The 20,627-nt window shown below is 43.0% G+C and overlaps 1 pseudogene; it reads right to left on the bottom strand.

The window, feature by feature from the left end:
• Positions 1 to 11,128: 11,128 nt before the first annotated feature.
• LOC136469253 (uncharacterized) lies at positions 11,129 to 13,020 on the bottom strand (annotated as a pseudogene).
• Positions 13,021 to 20,627: the final 7,607 nt, after the last annotated feature.

A 20,627-nucleotide genomic window follows, 5' to 3' on the forward strand; every position in this document is an offset into this window, starting at 1 on the left:
AAGCATATCTGTCTTTAAGATGTGGCAATAACCCTTGGAAAGCCAGATCGGCAAGCTGCCGATCATCCAGCACCAGGCTGTAGCACTTATTTTTTACATCTCGTAGCCTTTGTACAAAGCTTTCTACCGATTCATCATTACGCTGTCTCAATTTTACTAAATCGGTAAGCTTCTTTTCATGGATTCCAGCAAAGAAATATTTATGGAATTGTTTTTCTAGATCAACCCAAGTAATAATAGAATTTGGTGGCAATGAAATGAACCATGTAAATGCTGATCCAGACAAAGATGATGAAAATAATCGAACTCTTAGTTCATCTCTGTTAGCTGCTTCTCCACATTGAATAATGAAGCGATTGACATGTTCCATTGTTGATGTATCATCTTGCCCAGAGAATTTAGTGAAATCCGGTACCTTGTACCGATTTGGGAGAGGAATTAAATCGTATGCAGGAGGGTATGGAGTCCGATAAGAATAAGTATTGACCTTGGGCTTTATCCCAAACTGATCCTTCATAATTTCTGCTATCTTATCGGCCCAAAAAGCATCAGCCTCCTGCTGACGAACCGGTTGAATTTCTACAGGTGCTTGCTGACATCCCTCCACATATCTTTGTGGCCCACGATCTCCAGCAATCGGCATATTTGCCGTTACTTGTGGTCCATTAGCCTGTTGGAAAGGATTCATCGGCTGGGCTGCCGATGCTTGATTCTGGAAACCAGCTTGCATATGACCTTGTTGAATCCCTGCAACCTGCTGATTTCGCTGAACTGCATGTTGAACAGGTAACTGTCCTGACCAATCATTATTAGAACTCATCGGTACAAAACTTACCGATGGCTGGTAACTTGCTGATATTGTTGGATAATTAAAACCGGTTTGAGGCATGAACTGAACCCCAGTTTGACTCATAGCAGGGGCTTTCTGCTGCATCGGCAATAAACTCGCCGATGGACTTGAATTGAATGTTTGAACCATAGGCATCTGGAAACCTCCTGAAGTTGGTTGCACAGAAGTAGCTGCGGCATATTGAGGCACTTGAGCCATCGGCGAAACGGCCGATGGTATAGGCGCTCTTCCTACTGCATCAAACACTTGAGGCAATCTAGGATTGAAAGCAGATGACTCTGGAGGCATGCCATATCCCCACCAACTAGTAGGAATCTGGTTATTCTGAGACACAGGGCCTGACATAGCTGATGCCGATAGATCTGTATTAAGCTGAACTCGCCCTCCTGGTAGTACCTGATCTGATTGTATCGGTGTAGATTGAATATTAGGTGAACCTGCCAATACTAGAGGGGAAGTAACTTCCGTACCCACAACGGCCGAAGGAGCCGATGGAGTTTTGACAGATGCCGGCTCTGGTTGATGATAGGCAGGCCCAACGTAATGTGGTGCCGCTTGTCCTTCTTTGAGAGTTCGAACCACAGCATTATGAACAGTATTGGACAGCACATTGGAATGATTAATCAAAGCATGATTTACTGCAGAATTAACCATCTCTTGAAGTTTACCAGGATTGGAGTCAAAGGTAACCTGCCGAGGCAACGGCAAATCTTGCTTCTGGATGACTTGTCCACTCTTGTTCAAGCTAAATGATCTCAGACAAAGCTGCTTGTATTCTTCTACAGCCTTTTCCATAGCCTGCCTCTGTTCTTCCTTGAGATCTTCTTCTGATACTGCGATAATGTTCCCTGAATCGATCTCGGAATTGAACATATTGATTGATTGGTCCCACCGAGCGTGCCAAAAGATGTGTTGATGCAAAAGTGGATCTGCAAACACAAAGGGCTAATACCCGAATCGATATCCAAAGCGTGCCAGTCGATTTGACCTGTTAATCGACAAGGATGAAGATACGAACACTTTAGTCCTGACAACAGCGATACGCCCGGAAGTCACGGCCAAGAGGTGCTCACGCGGAACTCGAGAATCGCCGAAGGTCGCACTGAAACGATGCAGCTCGCCGATTCAATGAGAACTCGTAAAAAAGAAAAAGTATGCAAATTGACGAAGTCGCCGAAAAGTAAGTAGATGCAAATAGGAGTAAAAGTTGGTTTTTGATGTTGATTGATATATCTATTACATTGCCCCTTACTCCATATTTATACCCTGATCTAAAGAGACACAACCAAACACAACTAGGACACCAATCCCATATCTAAGGAAACACGTGACTCTTACATGAATCATACTCTAACTAATATAGAAAAGGAAATCAACTCCTATCTATTTCCCTGTCCGCCTCAATTACGATGGAAATTTCACCGTTCTCCTTCCCATCGGCATACTCCCTATTTCATCGGCAGTAGTCTTCAAGTCTTCCTTTATCGGCATACTCCCTGTTTCATCGGCAGTAGTCTTCAAGCCTCCCTTCATCGGCATCGACAACAATACCTCCAACCTCATCGGCAACGTCCGAGTCCAAATCAACCTTTCCATCGACCATCACCAGCTATCGGCAACCATCTTTACAAGCTGGCCGTCATCGGCTATCCAAGTATTCAATAACTTTCCCCTTGCCGATTAGCCCACTCCGACTATTTTGATACGTGCAAAAAACGGTGTCAACAACGGCTTCTGATCCGTAAACTAGGAAGAAAGATGAGTATCCGGTGGCTCTGCTTATTTGAGTTCGTAGCCCCCATACTACTTTGGGTAATTCTTCAATCCATTTGGATCCATAGTCCACTAGTTCTTCATACAATCTTAGTTTTAATCTGGCTAGTATGAGTCCGTTAGCCCTTTCTACCTGTCCGTTGGCTTCTGGATGTGCGACTGATGCGTAATCTATGCCGAAGCCGCAATCCTATGCCCTACTTTGGAATTCTGTAGCTGTGAAGGGGAACCCAAATCTGTGATGATTCGATTGGGCATGTCGAAGCGATGCATAATGTCTTGGATGAACTCGACTGCTTTGGCTGTGCTGTATTTTGCGAGTGGTTTGTATTCAATCCACTTGGTGAACTTGTCAATTGCTACAAAGATATACTCAAAACCGCCCTTTGCTTTTTTGAGAGGTCCTACTTGATCCAGCCCCCAGCAGGAGAAAGGCCAAGCGGGAGGGATGCAGATGAGATTGTGAGCTGGTACATGAGCTTGTCTTGCGAACATTTGACAACCATTGCATTTTCTAATGAGTTCTTCTATGTCTTTCAAAGAGGTTGGAACTTCCTTGATTTGTCAGCCACCGCTACGATGTTGTCTGGTCCATGTTTTCTTTCCCGATGTCTGATGTTTCGATGATTTTGCTTGTCCGGGTTGTCTTGGTTGTTTCTATCCAGGAACCTTTCTTGTGTCTTCTCCTCTGTAGTAATCATCTTTTCTACTGTGCATCTGAATTCTTCATTGTTTCTTAGGTTTTCTTTGCAGAAGTTCTAAAATTGCCACCTAACCATGATTTCATGAGAGAAAGCTTTGATTACTTCTCGTTCAGTGATGTCATGTACTTGAGCACGTAGTTCGCCAAATCGTCGATAGTAATTTCTGAGACTTTTGCCTCTTTTCTGCTTGAGTCCTTTTAATTCTGCATGGGTGATGGGGTGCGTAATGATACCCGTGGAATTTTCACAGAAAACTCTTTGCAGGTCCTCCCAATTTCTGATTGACCCTGGATTTAATTTATCGAACCATTGGAGGGGCATGGTTTCTAGGGCCATAGGAAAGAACAAGGTCTTGATATTGTCGTCTCCTCCGGCTAGTTCAATCGACTGCGAGTAAATCCTGAGCCACTGCCTTGGTTCAGTCTTGCCATCATATTTAGAGTGGTTGGACGGTTTGAACTTGTGAGGTAGTTGTATTGAAGTAAGTCTGTTTGCAAAACAGGGGAATCTATCGTGTGTTTCGGCTTCTGTGTATTTTGATTCAGCACCTCCTTCTAGCCAACTGTTGTCTTGGTGAGAGTAGTTCTGTGGGGCTATCTAAATAGGTACTTTGCTTCTGATCTTTCTTGGTTGTTCGACTCGGTAGTTTTGACTATGGTCCCTTCTACTTTCTCTGTTGTGACTTCCACTTGGTCCGAGTCTCTCGAAAGCAGACTTCCTTTGATTTTGATCTTCCTGCCCATGAGATGTTGACCTGGCAGGTAGTCTTGAGTGGGTCCTTCCATCGTGTGTCCTTAGGGCTGTTGACCGGAGAAGGTCCCGGAGCTGTTCCTATCTTTCACTAGGATGTGAGGTCGCTCTGAGTTCTTCTAGTGCTTCTCAGATCCTATTGTAGGGTGTATTCGCTGCACATCTTTCTTCGACTTCTTGCTATGATTTTCTTCTATTGTACTCGGCCAGATCTGATTCATATCTAATCCAAGCTTCCTTGCACTGCCTAGCACGGCGTTGGCGTCCTTGTTTTAATTTGTTTCTTCTTTCTCTGGCTTGCTTTTGATTCTCGGTCTCACCATCGTGCCCCTGGATAAAGGGTGATATGTTGGACTCAGATTCATCCGATGACCTGATGTCGGGTGCTTCTGGGGGACCAATGGTGATCGAGGACGTCGAACCATGAATACTTCTCGTGCGTGAATTGTTCTGTTATCGGCGTCGGTTTCCACACTGTCGTAGTTGTTGATGACTTTAGTATAGGCTTCAAGGTCGCAGATCGAGTCTCCTTCTTGGTAGGGTAGAATTGTTGTTGTTGTCATGCCGACTAGTCGGATACCGCTATCCTCAGGAACAGAACCTGGCCAGTGGACGATGCAGTCTTAGGATGTTATAGTTAGTACGAGACCTTCCTAAGCTCCTTTCAGTGGCATTCTAAGCACCAGATTGAGGGATCCTTCGGGCTGTGCCTAATAAGATTTTGCCATGTTGTGGAGTCCGAATAGAAAAGGACCCGACTTCCTGAAAGGATTCTGAGTGTACTCTGAGTTGTATTCTTGATAGGCCGAAGCCACGTTCTAGAACCCTGCCGGAAAAGAACTTGGTTTCTTGAAAGAACTCGGGTAAGACTCCATCTCAGATGCGGAGCCTGAGTTTGAGTTGGATGCGCAAAGCCGTGAAATCTAAGTTGGATTGGACATCACGAGCTACGCGAATCTTCCGACGAGTTGATCTGTCGTAGTCACCGAAATTGAAAGGTCTTCCTGGTGATCCGAATCTTCGAGGAGACAGCTTTGGAGCTTGCCATCGTCGCCTACCTCACAGATCCATGAACCAAAGATGAAGGTTGATCCCGTCGAGAAGATCATGTTGTCGAGGTCCGTCGAGCTCTCGGATGCAAATTCACCGAAATCCCCTACTTGGTGCGCCAGCTGTCGATGTTTCACCACTGATAGCCTACCACGGGGGTACCTGAGGTAGTTTGTTCGGGCTTTAGCGTATGCGGAACTTGACGGTAAATGCAAAAGATAGTAGATTTGTCCTGGTTCGGGCCCTCGACCGTGATCGTATAATAGCCTTTGTGTTGGATTGATTGTAAAGTGTTGTCTCTAACTCCTCCAGGAACTCCGACCTCCTTTATATAGTCAGGAGGCCAGAGTCATAGTCGGTTTACAATATAGAGTCCTAGTAGGATTACAGGGTAGTATTACTACTAGGATTACATAGGAGGAATCCTAATCAAACTAGATCTCCTCTCTTCCTTGCGGTGTATCCTGTGGGTCCCGCATCGACAGAGATTAGTGGTGGATCCAGGAAAAAATTTAGGGGGGCTGAACAAAAGTGCGACAACAACATACCTCCGATTGCTGCTCGATCTTAAGTCTTAGCCCCACCTGCATGATAGAACTTTGCCTAAAAATTAATGGGGGCTCCAGGGAGGCTCTAGGGGTCCGGTATCGGTAGGGGGGCTCGAGCGCCCCCCTGCCCCACCGTTGAATCTACCGCTGCAGGAGATCAAGTTGCATGCAAAAGGATTAAAAAAAGGCACTGCCTGCAAAATAAATCTGAAGAGCAATCTTAACGTCACCCCTCACCCGGTTATTATCGAGGGGACTGTTAAAAGATTTGGTAAAGAAGAAGAAGAAGCTTATGATAAGCATGGATCGGCGGCCAAGGCAATCACCGCCTATGCCACTGCCACCGTAGCACCATAGCGCTTAGCTGCAACCACAATGCCGCTACGCACTTGCACCACATGCCACCACTCATGCCTTAGGAACCCCACTGCAACATCGCACTACCACTGCTGCTCTGGCAAGCCACCATCGCTGCTCCACGCCACTGTCACCACCCTCACCTACCCCTAACGCTACACCAGAGTCTCAAGAGCACCGTCCGCCTCTTTCCGCCAAGCTTCGGACAAAGACACCACTGGTGTAAGCAACTCCGGAGAACTGCTCACCATTGCCCTACTCTACTGCCGCACTGTGCCGCCGCCGTTGCCCCTCCGTTCCCTCCGTCCCCCTCTTCTCCCTCTGTCATACGGGCCCTCCCTAAATGGCATCCAATGCCAGTTAGAGGGAAGGAGCGAGGAAGGTCCACGTGTCAGCGACTGTCTCACACTAACACACCGACCCCACCTGCCATATACACCCCCACGCCACCATGGATAGCAGGAGGAAAAATGTTGGGTACACCTAGGCACTGTACACAGAAGGCTACAAAACCCATTTCCATGCATAGAAAAATTCCCAGAAAATTTCTAAATAAACTAGGTACACCCCAGATCCTACCCAAATATTTTCACCTCATTTCCATTATTCTAATTTCTAGAAATAATTTCCAAAGCCTATATATCATTTATATTATTTCTTTTTAACTTTGAAAATCCATATCTCCACCCTCCCAACTCCACATCCCTTGCTTCCACCACCAAAATCCTTCTAAAATCAAGCCCTACTTATTCCTATCATTTATCCCATTAATTGGTGCCCATTTAAATTCTAGTTTTGTTTGTTCCTTTTTTTATAGTAATTGCTAACCCTAGTAAATCCCATCGCCGTAGCTGACCTAGTATATTTGCGCATGCTAGCATATCGCGACACATGACAGTCACCTAAAATAGTAACCCCCTAGGTGTATACACATATGTGGAAATACCCGATACCCGGGTACACACCGGTATGTGGCTAACTTAGCCTCTTCACCTCCCCCTTCTTCCTTGCTAACCCCAGGCACATACATATGCTCGTGTGTGTGTGTGTGTGTCACTAACCCCGTGGACCTAAGGGGACCCACCAGGTCATCTATGATGACTTGGTCAGGCCTTCTCCCTTCAAGTTCTCATAATAGTGAACCCCTAATAATGTGGTCTAGTTTTCCATCAGTCCAGCCACTCTCCCACCTAACCTGTAGAGCCCTACCCTATGGATAGAGTACCTCTATCCAAACCCTACTACAAGTTGACATAATAATGACAACCTAACTGACAATCCATCAACCCATAGGACCAACCCATAGAACCTTCCCTTTACCTAGATTGATTGTGCCTCTTTGTTTTTTGTTTGTTTGTACGCCTAGTTGTCGACGCTAGACCACGTAGGATAGAAGACGTGAAAAGAACCCGATAGAGTCCAGAAGATAGGAACAAGAGACACATGTATCGATGAAGGGATAGTCGTCAGCGAATGGAGGCAAGTCCTAACTCCACCTTTTCCCCTCCATATCTAAGTAAACCCCTTAACCACCTCCTTCTCACCACCACCATACTTGCTAGCCTCCACATCAACCCTCCACACCCCTTCTCCACCAATTAATAACCCAACCCTTTACACCTAACCCCCCATCATGCAATAATAAAACCTGCACAAGATAATGAGGATAAGATAATGTTTACCTTGAAATGATATGAACTTAATGAACCTGACGCTAATAACTATGGAACTTAAGATTGTAAAATTTGACTAAACCCCCTCTAGGGGAGAGTGAAGGGTAATTTGTGCGATACAGGTTACCTTGGTAGGTTCACCTAGCGAGGGTTCCTATTGGGAGATACTTGCCTCGGTCATATAAGGACCAGTTTGTAGTCCCTCTCGCCAAGTGTGATATTACGTACAACCACATGTCTATATGGGTAGACTGGATCTCATACCTCGTTGGGCAGAAGTATAATTTCTACTAGGAGGCCGGTGATGGCAACGGAATATCAGGAGCAGACATGGATGCTATGTGATCTTCCATGGTCTAGTTGGTGTAGATGCTAGGTGATCTTCCACGTTAAGCCCCTTGATTTTGGTCGCGTTCGAGCCCATGACTATTATTGAATGTGGGGATGATTAGGCCTCATCCTGGATCTGTGTGTTTTCCAATCCCTGAGAAGCCATGATAGAGTGATATGGAAGTCTAGGGTAGCACCAAAGCGGGTACAGGATCTTGTTATGCCTGTTTCTGCCACCGCGCAAGGCTTGGAGCTGTGTCTATCATGTGGGAAAATTGTATGCCTCTATAGAGTTTATCAAATCTATTCGAATAGCTACATCCTTGGAATGGGCAGATGATAGGATGGGATACTATGATTAGACTTCCACAACTATGATAATCTGGTAAGATCTATTTCACTGCTTTGGTAACCATAACTAACATCGGGAACTGGTGAGAAGGGCTCAACTTATAATGATTAATTACTTCACCCTACCACCTTTACCTCAACCACCTCCACCACTATACCCACCTCCACATATAGCCTTCCCCTTTCCACATTCCTCCACCCAAAGTTTAGGGCTTGCTAAGTACTCTGTGTACTCAACCCCCTCCATTCTATGTTTTTAGGCGAGAAGCCACAAGAGGACAGACCTGGATAGAGCTACTGAAGCTATGCAAGGATAGTATACTAGGAGTATACTCAAAGACGGATCCATGTGAGAGTGCTACGCAAGGATCACGACATTTAGGATCCAGGAGTACGCTTAAGGAATAAGGCAAGGGTTACGTCCGCACTCCAAGCTGCCTGTTGGAATGGAGCCACACTGACATAGAACCACTAACTTTGATATACTATATAAGGCCAGTGGCCCAAGCTATGCAACCCAAACCATGTACCATGTTTTCCCCATTAGCAATAAAAGTATGGTTTTTTATATAAATCTTGTTGAGTTGTGCGTATCAGCTACTGATCCATAGACTGATACATAATGCACACAAGGTGGTATCAAAGCCATACTTGGACTATAGGACCGGCCATGCTAAGGATCCGATAGGAATAACCATTAGATAGGAACACATTTTCTAAAAAAACCATTTAAAAAAAATCTTTGCTTATAACCCTACTCTCACCTTACCTTGACCTTCTATTTCAAAAATAGTTTTTCTCTCTCTTCTCACGCCCTTCAAAATTATGAGGAGTAACAATAGAGTAGATTAGGTCTACTTAGAAAATGTCGCAGAACCGACCAATTTATAAGAGTACAAGTACAATGGCAGCCCGCAAGCGGTCGCACTGTCATACTTGAACCCATATAAACCCGGTAGTCCGTCGAGTACCACGACGGGCCTCGATAAATGATTTACAACAATCAAGATCGTACATGATTCAACATACATGTCGCATATTACATAAAGTTCATAGATACATTTCCATCATCAGAGTATGAAATAAAGTTATTACAAACCAAGTTTAATGGATAAAAGCGAAAGCAAATTAAGTTTGAAAGTAAGTTTCCAATATAGTTTAATACAATACCAACATACGATCACAGTCCATAAAAGCATGTAGAAGGATTAATAAAGAAGCCTGCCCAAGGCTTACTCCTCATCCACAGTGGGATAGAAGTAACTCTTGCAATAACCATGATACACAGTGCCATCTGCAACAATGGGAAATAAAACCCTGAGTATGAGAAGGTACTCAGCTAGACTTACCCATCATAAACTAGAAATAAAATGACTCCAAGGATCATGCAAGGCTATATAAGTGGATGTAGCTTGACAACATTTTACATAAAAAACAATTAACTAAATTATACCATTATAATTTTGTTATCAAGTTAATTATGACTATCCATCTCTAAATTAGCAACTATCCTGTGCCAAACATGTGGTATATCATTTTAATAGCATACAATAGTAACCAAGCAGGTATTGTAATTCCATATTTATTTGAACCATCATGTTCCATAACACAATTACTACGATCAGTGGTGGATCCAGAAATGGACCGCGGGGGGGGGGGGGGGGGGGGGCTAAATAATAGAGGGCAAAATTTGTTTTTCTCACTGTACACAGTAGACTAATAGATATAGCAAATATTGATATCAATTCAAAGTGGTCAAAGATACATAGAACCATGATGAGAATAGAAAAGTACCAAATACAAAGAGCCTTCCATAATAAAAAAAATCCATGCCTGATGTCTTCCGTCTTCACGAATTCACACCACTTGAACCACCACGCTCAATGCTACATAATTTTTAAAATGTCATACTTCTTCATATATCAAGATAGCATTATAAAATGAAATTTACTAAAATAATACGCACCTCGGGCGCTCACGTGGCAAATTTATCTTTCGGTTTTTGAAACATTGAAAGCGCTTCAAAATTTTATCATCTTCAACTGATGCAAACAAATCCCGCTCAATATAGCATATCATGCTATTATTCATCCATTCATCATTCATTTTATTCCTCTGTTCGGTCTTGATAATATTCATAGTGGAGAATGCTCTTTCAACTGTTGCTGTTGCCACCGGCAAAATCAATGCAAGTTCAATGAGACGATACACCAAAGGGAAATGTGTATGTCTATCACTTTGAACCATCTTCTCAGCAAGGTTACCAAGATCAGTACATGTGCCAAAATCTCTATCATGTTTGACATCATCAATAAATACCAGGAGGTCACCCCTTAGCTTTTCACAATCATAATCACTAAAGTCATCTTTATAGATCTTAGCAAGCTCAACCAATTGCTCTATCTCAAAGTTAGCAAAAGAACCATTCGGATCAAGACAAGCAACACATCTCAAGAGTTGAGTTGATCTTTCTGGAAATCGATTGTTTAACTCACAAAGAATCTGATCAATCACAACAATGAAAATTCCATGATGAAAATGATGGTAGTGTGTCACTAATTTGGCACCACGGAATTTGGAATGACCTCTAACTGGTATCATATCTTCCATATTAGGAATGTCTATCTTCTTTTGGACACAAAAGCTTTTGACCTCTTCAAAAAGATCATCCCAACCATTTTCCCTCATGGCATTCATATTTCTCATCACAGAACCAATCAATCCTATTGCACGAACAATGTTCTAATTTTTCCTTTGCAAACATTGTGATATTTCTTGAGTCAACCCCAATACTCTAATCATAAGATATAATATGAACACAAATTCAAATGACTCCATTTTTGTTATTAATCCAGATGCAATAGTTTTCTTTTCCCCATCAGTTCCATCTTCACTAACATTCTCTAACACCTCAAGTACAGAACCCCACATGAGCATAAGACGTGCCAATGTTTTGTGATGTGTTCCCCACCGTGTATCACCAGGCCTAGCAAGACTAGTTTCTTGGTTTTTCCCTCTCCCAGGAAAAATATCACCACTATCTAATTGCTGAACAAGATGGTCATGGTGATTTTGGAGGAGTTGATCTTTTCTTTTGCAAGAAACACAACAGTATTGACAATTGAAGTGACATAATTGAAGAAATCAAATGTTGAAGTACAACACTTGGCTACAGAAACTACCACAAGTTGCAATTGATGAGCAAAATAGTGGATGTAAAAGGCAAATGGGTTTTCATTCAATACCAGCCTTTGTAATCCATGAAACTGTCCTCTCATGTTTGAAGCTCCATCATATCCTTGTCCTCTAATCTTGGAAATAGATAGACCATACCTCCTAAGCATAGTATCCAATGCTTCCTTTAGTGAATGTGATGTGGTGTCAGAAACATGTTCAATGCCAAGAAACCTCTCAATGACATTTCCTTTATCATTGACAAACCTACAAGAGAAAAGAAAAAATATATTTATTGAAAAGAAAAAATAAAATCAATGAAATACACAAATTAAGAGATGATATATATCTCACAACCACAGCCATTTGTTCCTTAATAGATGCATCACAAGCCTCATCAACAAGCACCGCAAAGCAATGATCTCCAATTTCATTTTTAATTAACTCACTTGTCTCCTCTGCGCAAGCCCTAACCAAATCTTTCTGAACTATTGGGCAACTCATTTGATTATTGCCTGGAGCATTTTCACCCATCACAAGTGTAGCCTTTGGATCCTTCTTTCTGTACCATTCAAGCATCTCCCAAAAGTTCCCTTTGTTTTTTGACGTTTTAGACTCATCATGTCCATGAAAGGCTAGAGCTTGTAAAAGGAGAAATCTAGCAATGCCTAACATAATAGTTAAACGAGCTTTATATGCCTCCTCTTCTGCTGCACTTGTCACAGTCCACACATGTTCAACACTTTGTCTCTAATTTTTGAAGTCAAGTGCACGCTTCATTGCATTACTGTGAAAGCCATCAATTGATTGAGCATGCTCCTTGAAAGAATCCTTTGCATTCTTCCAATTTCTGAACCCAACTCTAGTGAATGTATCATTACTGTGAAACCCAATTTGTTGTGGCTTAAAGAGATAGCAATAAAAGCAATAGGCTGCATCCTTGGCTACACTATACTCTAACCAATCAAATTGATCAAACCATGATCCAACAAATTCTCTTGCTTGACCTTTACCATTGACTTTTGTTTTTGGAAACTTATGACCAGTTGGCCTATATGGACCTTTCTGTAGATACGCTCTCCTAGCCTCATCCCTAATGTCATGATGAAACTCATCAATTGGCTTTCTATTGCCTGGATCATCAACTATATCTCTCAAATCAAGTTCAATCCTCGGTCTTTTCTATTCAAGCCAACTCTCTGTCTCTTTATTTCCTGTATTACTATTTGATGCATCTTTCTTAGCATAATATCTTTCCATCCTAAAACACATTGGATATGAATTAAGAAATAATAATTATCAATTAACATCCTCTAGACACCTGACTCTACAGACTATAGTATAGACTTGAAAGAATTAGGGATGGGAATTGGGAATATTGGATCTCTTCTCACCTACGTGCTTCCTGTAGGGATAGCCGAGTAGGACTGTAGGATGACCGAGTGGACAGTGGACGACATGCCGCTGCCCACTGAAGATCACGGAGGCTGGAGTGGCGGAGTCTAAGATCGACCGGGCAGCGGGCGACGTCGCCAGGTCGTGACTCTGACTCACGATCATGACTTCCTGAGGGAGTCGAATCGCGTTGGCCGCACGGAGCAAGGCGTGAATGTGAAAAGCCGATCAGGCCAAGGGTCACTGCGCTGCATGCTTTGCCGTGCGGCCAGGGCTAACTAGAATACTAGTTGGGCTGCATTCATGCCAAGGGGGGCTATTGGGCTGCCAAGGCTTTTTTTGTGTTTTTTGTGAAACTTGTTCCTAGACTTAATGGGCCACGCCCCGGGCTACAGCCCAGGTAGCCTGGGCCTTGGATCCGCCCCTGACTACGATGCTGGAGCTAGCCAAGTTTCTCACTATCCGGGAGAGACGGCGATTCAAATTGATTTCAACCAGCTGAGAATTTATTCCTAACACAAACCCAGGCAGACCTGATCAACGGTCACCTTAGGTCACCTTTGATACAACTCAGGTCCACATTTCACGGGTTCATACCGTGCCGCACAATCGGGGACACCAAATGCCAGGACGTTTAGGCCTAGCCTACCCTTGGGCTCAGTCTAGCTCCTTGCAAGGAGCGCACAACAGAACGGGGCCCGGCCTGACTTGAGCTACTCGGCTTCGCGGTCAGAATGAGTTATCCGGCCAGCTAAGTGATAGGCATGTGTTCAATCTTGTCAGAAGTTCCAACAACGGCATGGTCCTTGATCGGCACAGACGAAATCACATGAGTCAACCTACACATAGACTCCACCCGGCCTTGATTTTCTTTTACCCCATGGTTCTGTTCCACGATAGCAAATATAGCCAACCATGCAAGGACATCAAATACACTCTAGAAAACATAATGGCCATGCCAAAACTATTTATTTAAATGCCTTTATCAAATTAATAAGATACTTAGGTTACATAATAAACATATACCAAAGGTGCATTATAAATTCTCAAAAATTTACAGTGGCTTACTAGTGCTACCAATAGACTACTGTAAAAGTTTCATGCCATTTTACCAAGTAAAACATCCTATGCAAAAATGACAAGCTAGCAAGGGTTGTTTTAGTGGAAATGGAAAACCCTACAAAAAGGTGTCAAGCAACAGATTTTATATTGTTCATAAATACTACACTTCCTAAGGAACACTACAAAATTTGGTTCACAATATTTGGATCTCTACAACCCTACTTATCATTTTTTTCAAAGTTTGCAACGAAACTGAAAACAGATGAACTAGCATTCTCCATCGAGTCATAGACAGCTGGAGCCCTTGGTTCAGTCGATCCCACATGTCAATACAGAGCTCGGCGTGGGACAACCGAAGTTCGCCGACGGTGACCCTCTCCGGTGACGGCAGAGCAGGACGACGGTGCTACACCGACGGTGACTGCTACGACTGGATCTAATGAGTCTATGAGCTGCTGCACACAACGACATTTCTAGAGTACCAACCACTATGGTGAAAGTCAGTCGGAGGCGATGCAGCCACGATGACTTATCAGGCACGGTTAGTAAACAAATGCGGGCGTAGTGAGACTCTAGGATGATGGTGGAGTGGCTACGGTGCTCGGTGGAGTTGGCGCGGTGCTCGACAGAGGTGGCACGGTGCTCGGCAGAGGTGGTGCGGTGCTCGGTAGAGGTGGCACGGTGCTCGGTAGAGGTGGCGTGGTGTTGTGGTGGAGTTGCAACGGCACTGCTACGGTGGTAGAGGAGCGACGTGACGTAGCGCAAGGCGAGCAAGGTGGCCGGCAATGGTGACGGTGGTGTTGTCCGCTGCTACAGGTGCTGCGGGCGGGTGAAGGAAAAAGGCAGAGAGCAAAATGAGAGCGTGGGGACGGAGCGGACGAGTTCTGGGGATGATAAAGTGCGCTCTGGCCCAACACAGCCGCGTTGTGGCTCAACGTGGCCTGGCTGTTCAGACTGGTGGTGATGCGCAGCTTCGTTCCCTCCATGCGGCGGCCATGCTTTGTTGCTAGTCAGCCACTGAAGACCGAACGTGTTGGCCATCAGAGCCTCGAATCGAGCCTGACGACGCGATTTGAAGCAATTAAATCTCCTAATCCGTAGCTTGTTAGTGCAAACAACATAAACAGAACTCGTAGCCCTAAGTACCAGCTCCTATTTCTATTTAGAACCATGCCCTAATTCTCAACCAAACTCGAGTTATTTCCTCCCAAAGTCGAGCTTGTCAAACTATCAGTGCAGCTTACTTAGAAAATTTGCTAAGTGTTGAAAATAGTGGATTGATGGACTTTTGAGGGCCTAATTCAAGCATGTTAGGAGCTAAACTGGTCTATGACCCAAACATAAAAGTTGTTCCCCTTATCAAATACTACAACTTTGCTTTAGTGCACACATCCATGCAAAGTCTCTATCATATAGTTCAAACTTGGTCAAACACATTACATGCACAAGATGACTTATACATGAACTACGACTTAGTGACTAATTTAGCACTAACCATGAATACCAAAGTTGTTCATAATGATCTTCTAAATATGTTTAAGCTATTTGTAAGGTCACACAAATCATTTCATGCATTGGTTACACATAGAGCTTCGCAGTTCACATGCATAGCATCACTTAAGTACTTGATTAGACAAAATGATCTTCGTGAACATTGTTCCCCTAGTCATCATAAGAGTAGTTAATATGTTTTAGTGACTCACATAAACCATTTACATGTATTCACTTATGATCATATGCATAGATACAAGGAGACATGAAATAACAAGCATGTTTCATAGTTTCAATCAAATGTTTCAATTGTAAAAGCTTAATATGAATGCTTGATGCTCATGCTCATGCAATGCAAGTCAATTTATGCAAGGCTAACACCTAGGGTGTTACAGCCCCTCCCCCTTATAAAAATCTCGTCCCAAGATTTGCAAGACCTACCATTCTTAGAAAAAGGCAGGATAAACCTCTCGTAAATAATCCTCTCGTTCCCATGTAGTATCTTGTTCACTGTGATTGTTCCACACCACCTCATAGAACTTAATGATCCTACTCTGTGTTACTCTATCCATCTCTTCTATCACTCGGATTGATTTTTCTTCATAGGTCAAATCTGATTGGAGTTTCATGTTGGTGGGTGCAATAGCTTCTTCAGGTACATGAAGACATTTCTTCAACTGAGAAACATGGAAGACATCAAATATTGCACTAATCTCTGGTGGAAGTTGTAACTTATAAGCAACATTTCCTTTTCGTTCCAGAATCTTGTATGGTCCTACATATCTAGGCGCAAGCTTATTTTTCATTCCAAATCTCTTCACCCCTTTCATGGGTGATACTTTTAAGTATACATAGTCACCCACTTCAAAAGTCAGTGGTCTTCTTCTTTTATTAGCATAACTCTTTTGTCTCGATTGAGCTGCCTTCATATGCTATTGGATAACATGCACTTGCTCTTCAGCTTCATTGACAAAGTCAATACCAAAGTATCTCCTTTCATCGGGCTCAATCCAATTCAATGGAGTTCTACATTTTCTGCCATACAAGGCTTCAAACGGAGCCATCTTGATGCTTGCTTGATATCTGTTATTGTAGGAGAACTTAGCTAAAGGTAACGATTTCGCCCATGAACCCTTGGAAGATATAACACAAGCTCTTAGCAAATCTTCTAAGATTTGGTTCACTCACTCTATCTGTCTAGAAGTCTGTGGATGGTATGCCGAACTTCTAATTAGCTTAGTTCCCAAAGCCTAGTGTAAGTGTTCCTAGAAACAAGCTACATACTGTGGTCCTCGATATGAGATTATGGTCCTAGGTACTCCATGTAATCTCATAATCTGAGAAATGTACAACTCAGCGTACTTCCCCACGTGATATGTGGTGTGAACCGGTATAAAATGTGCTGACTTGGTGAGACGATCTACAATGACCCATATGGAATCATGACCTTGCGGTGTCATTGGAAGGCCTGTGATAAAGTTCATACTGATTTCTTCTCATTTCTAACCTAGAACAGGTAATGGTTGGAGTAATCCAGCAGATTTCATATGAACAACTTTTACTCTGCTGTAGTTGTCGCACCTAGTGACATAGGCTGCGATCTCTTTCTTCATCTTAGTCCACCAAAAATGGGTTTTCAAATCCTGGTACATCTTGCTACTACCCAGATGGATAGATAATCTAGACGAATGAGCTTCATCTAAAATTTGATTTCTAAGCTCATGGTCTTTCGGTACCACAAGTTAGTCCTCAAACCATAGTACACCCTTTTCATCTAATCTGAAATGTTTGGTTTCTTGCTCTTGCATTTTTCTCTTGATGTGACTTATGCCTACATCTGTCTGCTGCAGTCCTATGATTTTGCTCTCAAGTGAACAACTGATAGTGATATTGTGTAGTACAGCAGGATGTAACAAATTGAAGCCATCTTCTAACAATGCTTCCACAGTGTTACAATGAGATTTCCGACTTGAGTGCATCGACTACTATATTGGCTTTCCCTAGATGGTAATGTACTTCCAAATTGTAGTCCTTAATCAGCTCTAGCCATCTCCGTTGTCTCATATTTAGCTCTGGTTGGGTAAAGATATACTTGAGACTTTTTGGTCAGTATATATATGACATACATTGCCCAACAAGTAATGTCTCCATATCTTTAATGCATGAACAACTGCTGCAAGTTCTAAATCATGCGTGGGGTAGTTGACTTCATGTTTTCTCAACTGCCGAGACACATATGCAATAACTCTTCCTTCTTGCATAAGCACACACCCCAAACCTATACCTAATGCATCACAAAATACATCGAAAGGCTTCGCAATGTCGGGTTGTGCTAAGATAGGCGCTGTAGTTAACAGAGTTCTGAGGGTGTGAAAAGCTGCTTCACATTCTAGTGTCCATTTGTACTTCTCATCTTTCTGAAGTAGTCTAGTCATGGGCTTAGTTATCTTTTTGAAATCTGGAATGAAACGACGATAATATCCTGCTAACCCTAGAAAACTTCGAACTTCATGAACCGACGTTGGGGCCTTCCAATTCATGACCTCTTATACTTTTGATGGGTCTATAGAGATTCCATCTCTTGATAAGATATGACCTAAGAAAGGTACTTTGCTCAACCAAAATTCACACTTGCTAAATTTCGCATATAGCTTATGCTCCCTCAATCTGGATAGAACAATCTTCAGACGCTCTTCATGATCTACCTCATTTTCTGAATAAATCAATATATCATCGATAAACACAACCACAAACTTATCAAGCTTGGACATGAATACCAAATTCATCAGATACATGAACTAGGCAGGAGCATTTGTTAGTTCGAAAGACATAACCAAATACTCATATAAGCCGTACCTAGTAGAGAAAGCAGTTTTAGGTATGTCTTCTGGCCTGATCTTTATCTAATGATTGCCTGATCTCAAGTCAATCTTGGAGAATACCTTTGCCTTTGCCAACTGATCGAACAAGATGTTGATGCGAGGCAATGGGTACTTGTTCTTGATGGTTACAACATTGAGTGGTCTATAACCTACACACATTCTCAATGACTTGTCCTTCTTTTTCACAAACAATGCTGGACAACCCTAGGGAGATGAACTAGGTTGAATAAGACCCTTGTCCAACAGATCTTGTAACTAAATCTTAAGTTCTGCTAACTCATTTGGTGGCATTCTATACGACCTTCTTGAGATAGGTGCCATACCTAGCACTAACTCAATCTTAAATTCCACATCCCTATCAAGTGGTAAACCTGGTAACTCCTCTAGAAATATATCCAAAAACTCACAAACCACAGGGATATCAAAAAGGGTAGTGGTTTGGATAGCACAAGCTAAATGTTGGAGTTCAAAATTTCAGGAGAGTGGTACTAGAAAAGCATTCCCTCCCTTGGGTTCTCTCAACATAATAGTACAAGTGCTAGTAGTAAATGAGAACACCATGATCCTTCATCCAATTCATGCCTAAGATTACACTTATTGATAACCTGAGCAATATTACCAAATCCATTGTATACTCCCTCTCTAATATAGAGATGAGCACTGTTTTTGACTATCTTATTTGTAGAAATAGTAGCCCCTGCTGAACTTATATTGTAACCACCCTTGCTTACTTCAATTATTTTATGATCATGTCTAGATGCAAATGCTTGACTCATAAAAGAATGAGAAGCTCCCGAATCAAATAAAACAATAGCGGGATGCTTGTTGACAAGAAACATACCAGCCGTGACAACTTCTCCTGTGGGCACTTCCTCAATAGTGGTATAGTGCACATATCCCGAACGTGCCCTTGTGTTCGCCTACCTCTAATTGTTCTAATTCTGGTTGCCATTCTTCTTTGGGTGGGGGCATTCCTTGGCCCAATGCCCCACTTGATTGCAGTCAAAACAAGGTTGATTACTCCTAGGTCCAGTGGAGCTTTCCTAACCGCCATTTCCTTTAGGTAAGGCAATAGTGAATGCCTCACGGAACGCTTTCTGAGGCCTGCTTGTTCTGAGCTTTTGGTGGTGGAGGCCTAAACTTGGGTGTAGGTGGATGGAACTATGGCCTAGCTGTTATAGGAGCCTCTGGACTATGAAGATCCAGGAGGCACCTGCCTTGAATGCCCTCTTGTGACCCTTAGCGGCCGCATGCATGTTATTGTGGTTTTCCTGGGTCAAAGCATCACTAATAAACTCGTTGTAAGTGGTGCACTTGGAATTTGCCATGGTCTTCATCAGTTTGGTGCCCAGACCCCGCTTGAAGCTCTCTATCTTCTTCTCCTCGGTATCCACAAAACCTAGAGCATACCTGGATAGGTTGTTGAATGCATGCATATATTCTGTGAGGGTCTTTGTCCCTTGAGTGAGCCTCATAAATTCAGCTGCTTTCATGTGCATTAGGCCTTGGGGGAATATGATGTCCCCGAAAAGCCAACTTGAACTGTTCCCATGTTACTCGCTGCATTAGCAGGTAGAGAGGACAAGAAATGTGTCCACCAGATCCCTACTGGTCCCTACAACTAGTGGGAAGTATACTCAGCCTTCAGATGCTCGGTGACCCTTGGTAGACGAAACTTCTGCTCAATGGTGTTGAGCCACTCGTCCACCTGTAGTGGTTCCTCTGCCACCTTGAAGATAGGAGGCTTTGTATCCAAAAATTCCTTGAATGTACTGTGCTGATTTGGCTCGGGCCCTTGTTGCTATGGGTGGCCATGAGCTATGTTCTATGCGATGAGGCACAGAGCTTCCTCCATTGTTCTTTGGCTCCCCAAGAATTGGGCAAAGAACTCCTGAGCAGAGGCAGGCGGCGGTGGTGGTAAGTCATCGCCGTTGCCATCCTGGCTGCTACTAGCTCCTGCACGGGTGCGAGTCATCTATGAGGTTGCAACAATAAGCGATTATTGGTTGATGTCTAAAGATTGCAGATGAATTTATAATCATGCCAAACTAAAATTATTGGAGACAATCTTAAATTCATACAATAAAAATAGAGGCATAATAATTCATTCTCGCAATATGACACCACCAATTTGATCACTCATCAGACTCATAGCACGTTAATATTCAAATCATGATCTCAGATAAATCAACTGGAATTTGCATTAGCGTTTAACCAAACGTGCGATAGTCATGCAA

The sequence above is a fragment of the Miscanthus floridulus genome, chromosome 8, assembly GCF_019320115.1.
Source record: "Miscanthus floridulus cultivar M001 chromosome 8, ASM1932011v1, whole genome shotgun sequence".
NCBI classification, from domain to species: Eukaryota; Viridiplantae; Streptophyta; class Magnoliopsida; order Poales; family Poaceae; genus Miscanthus; species Miscanthus floridulus.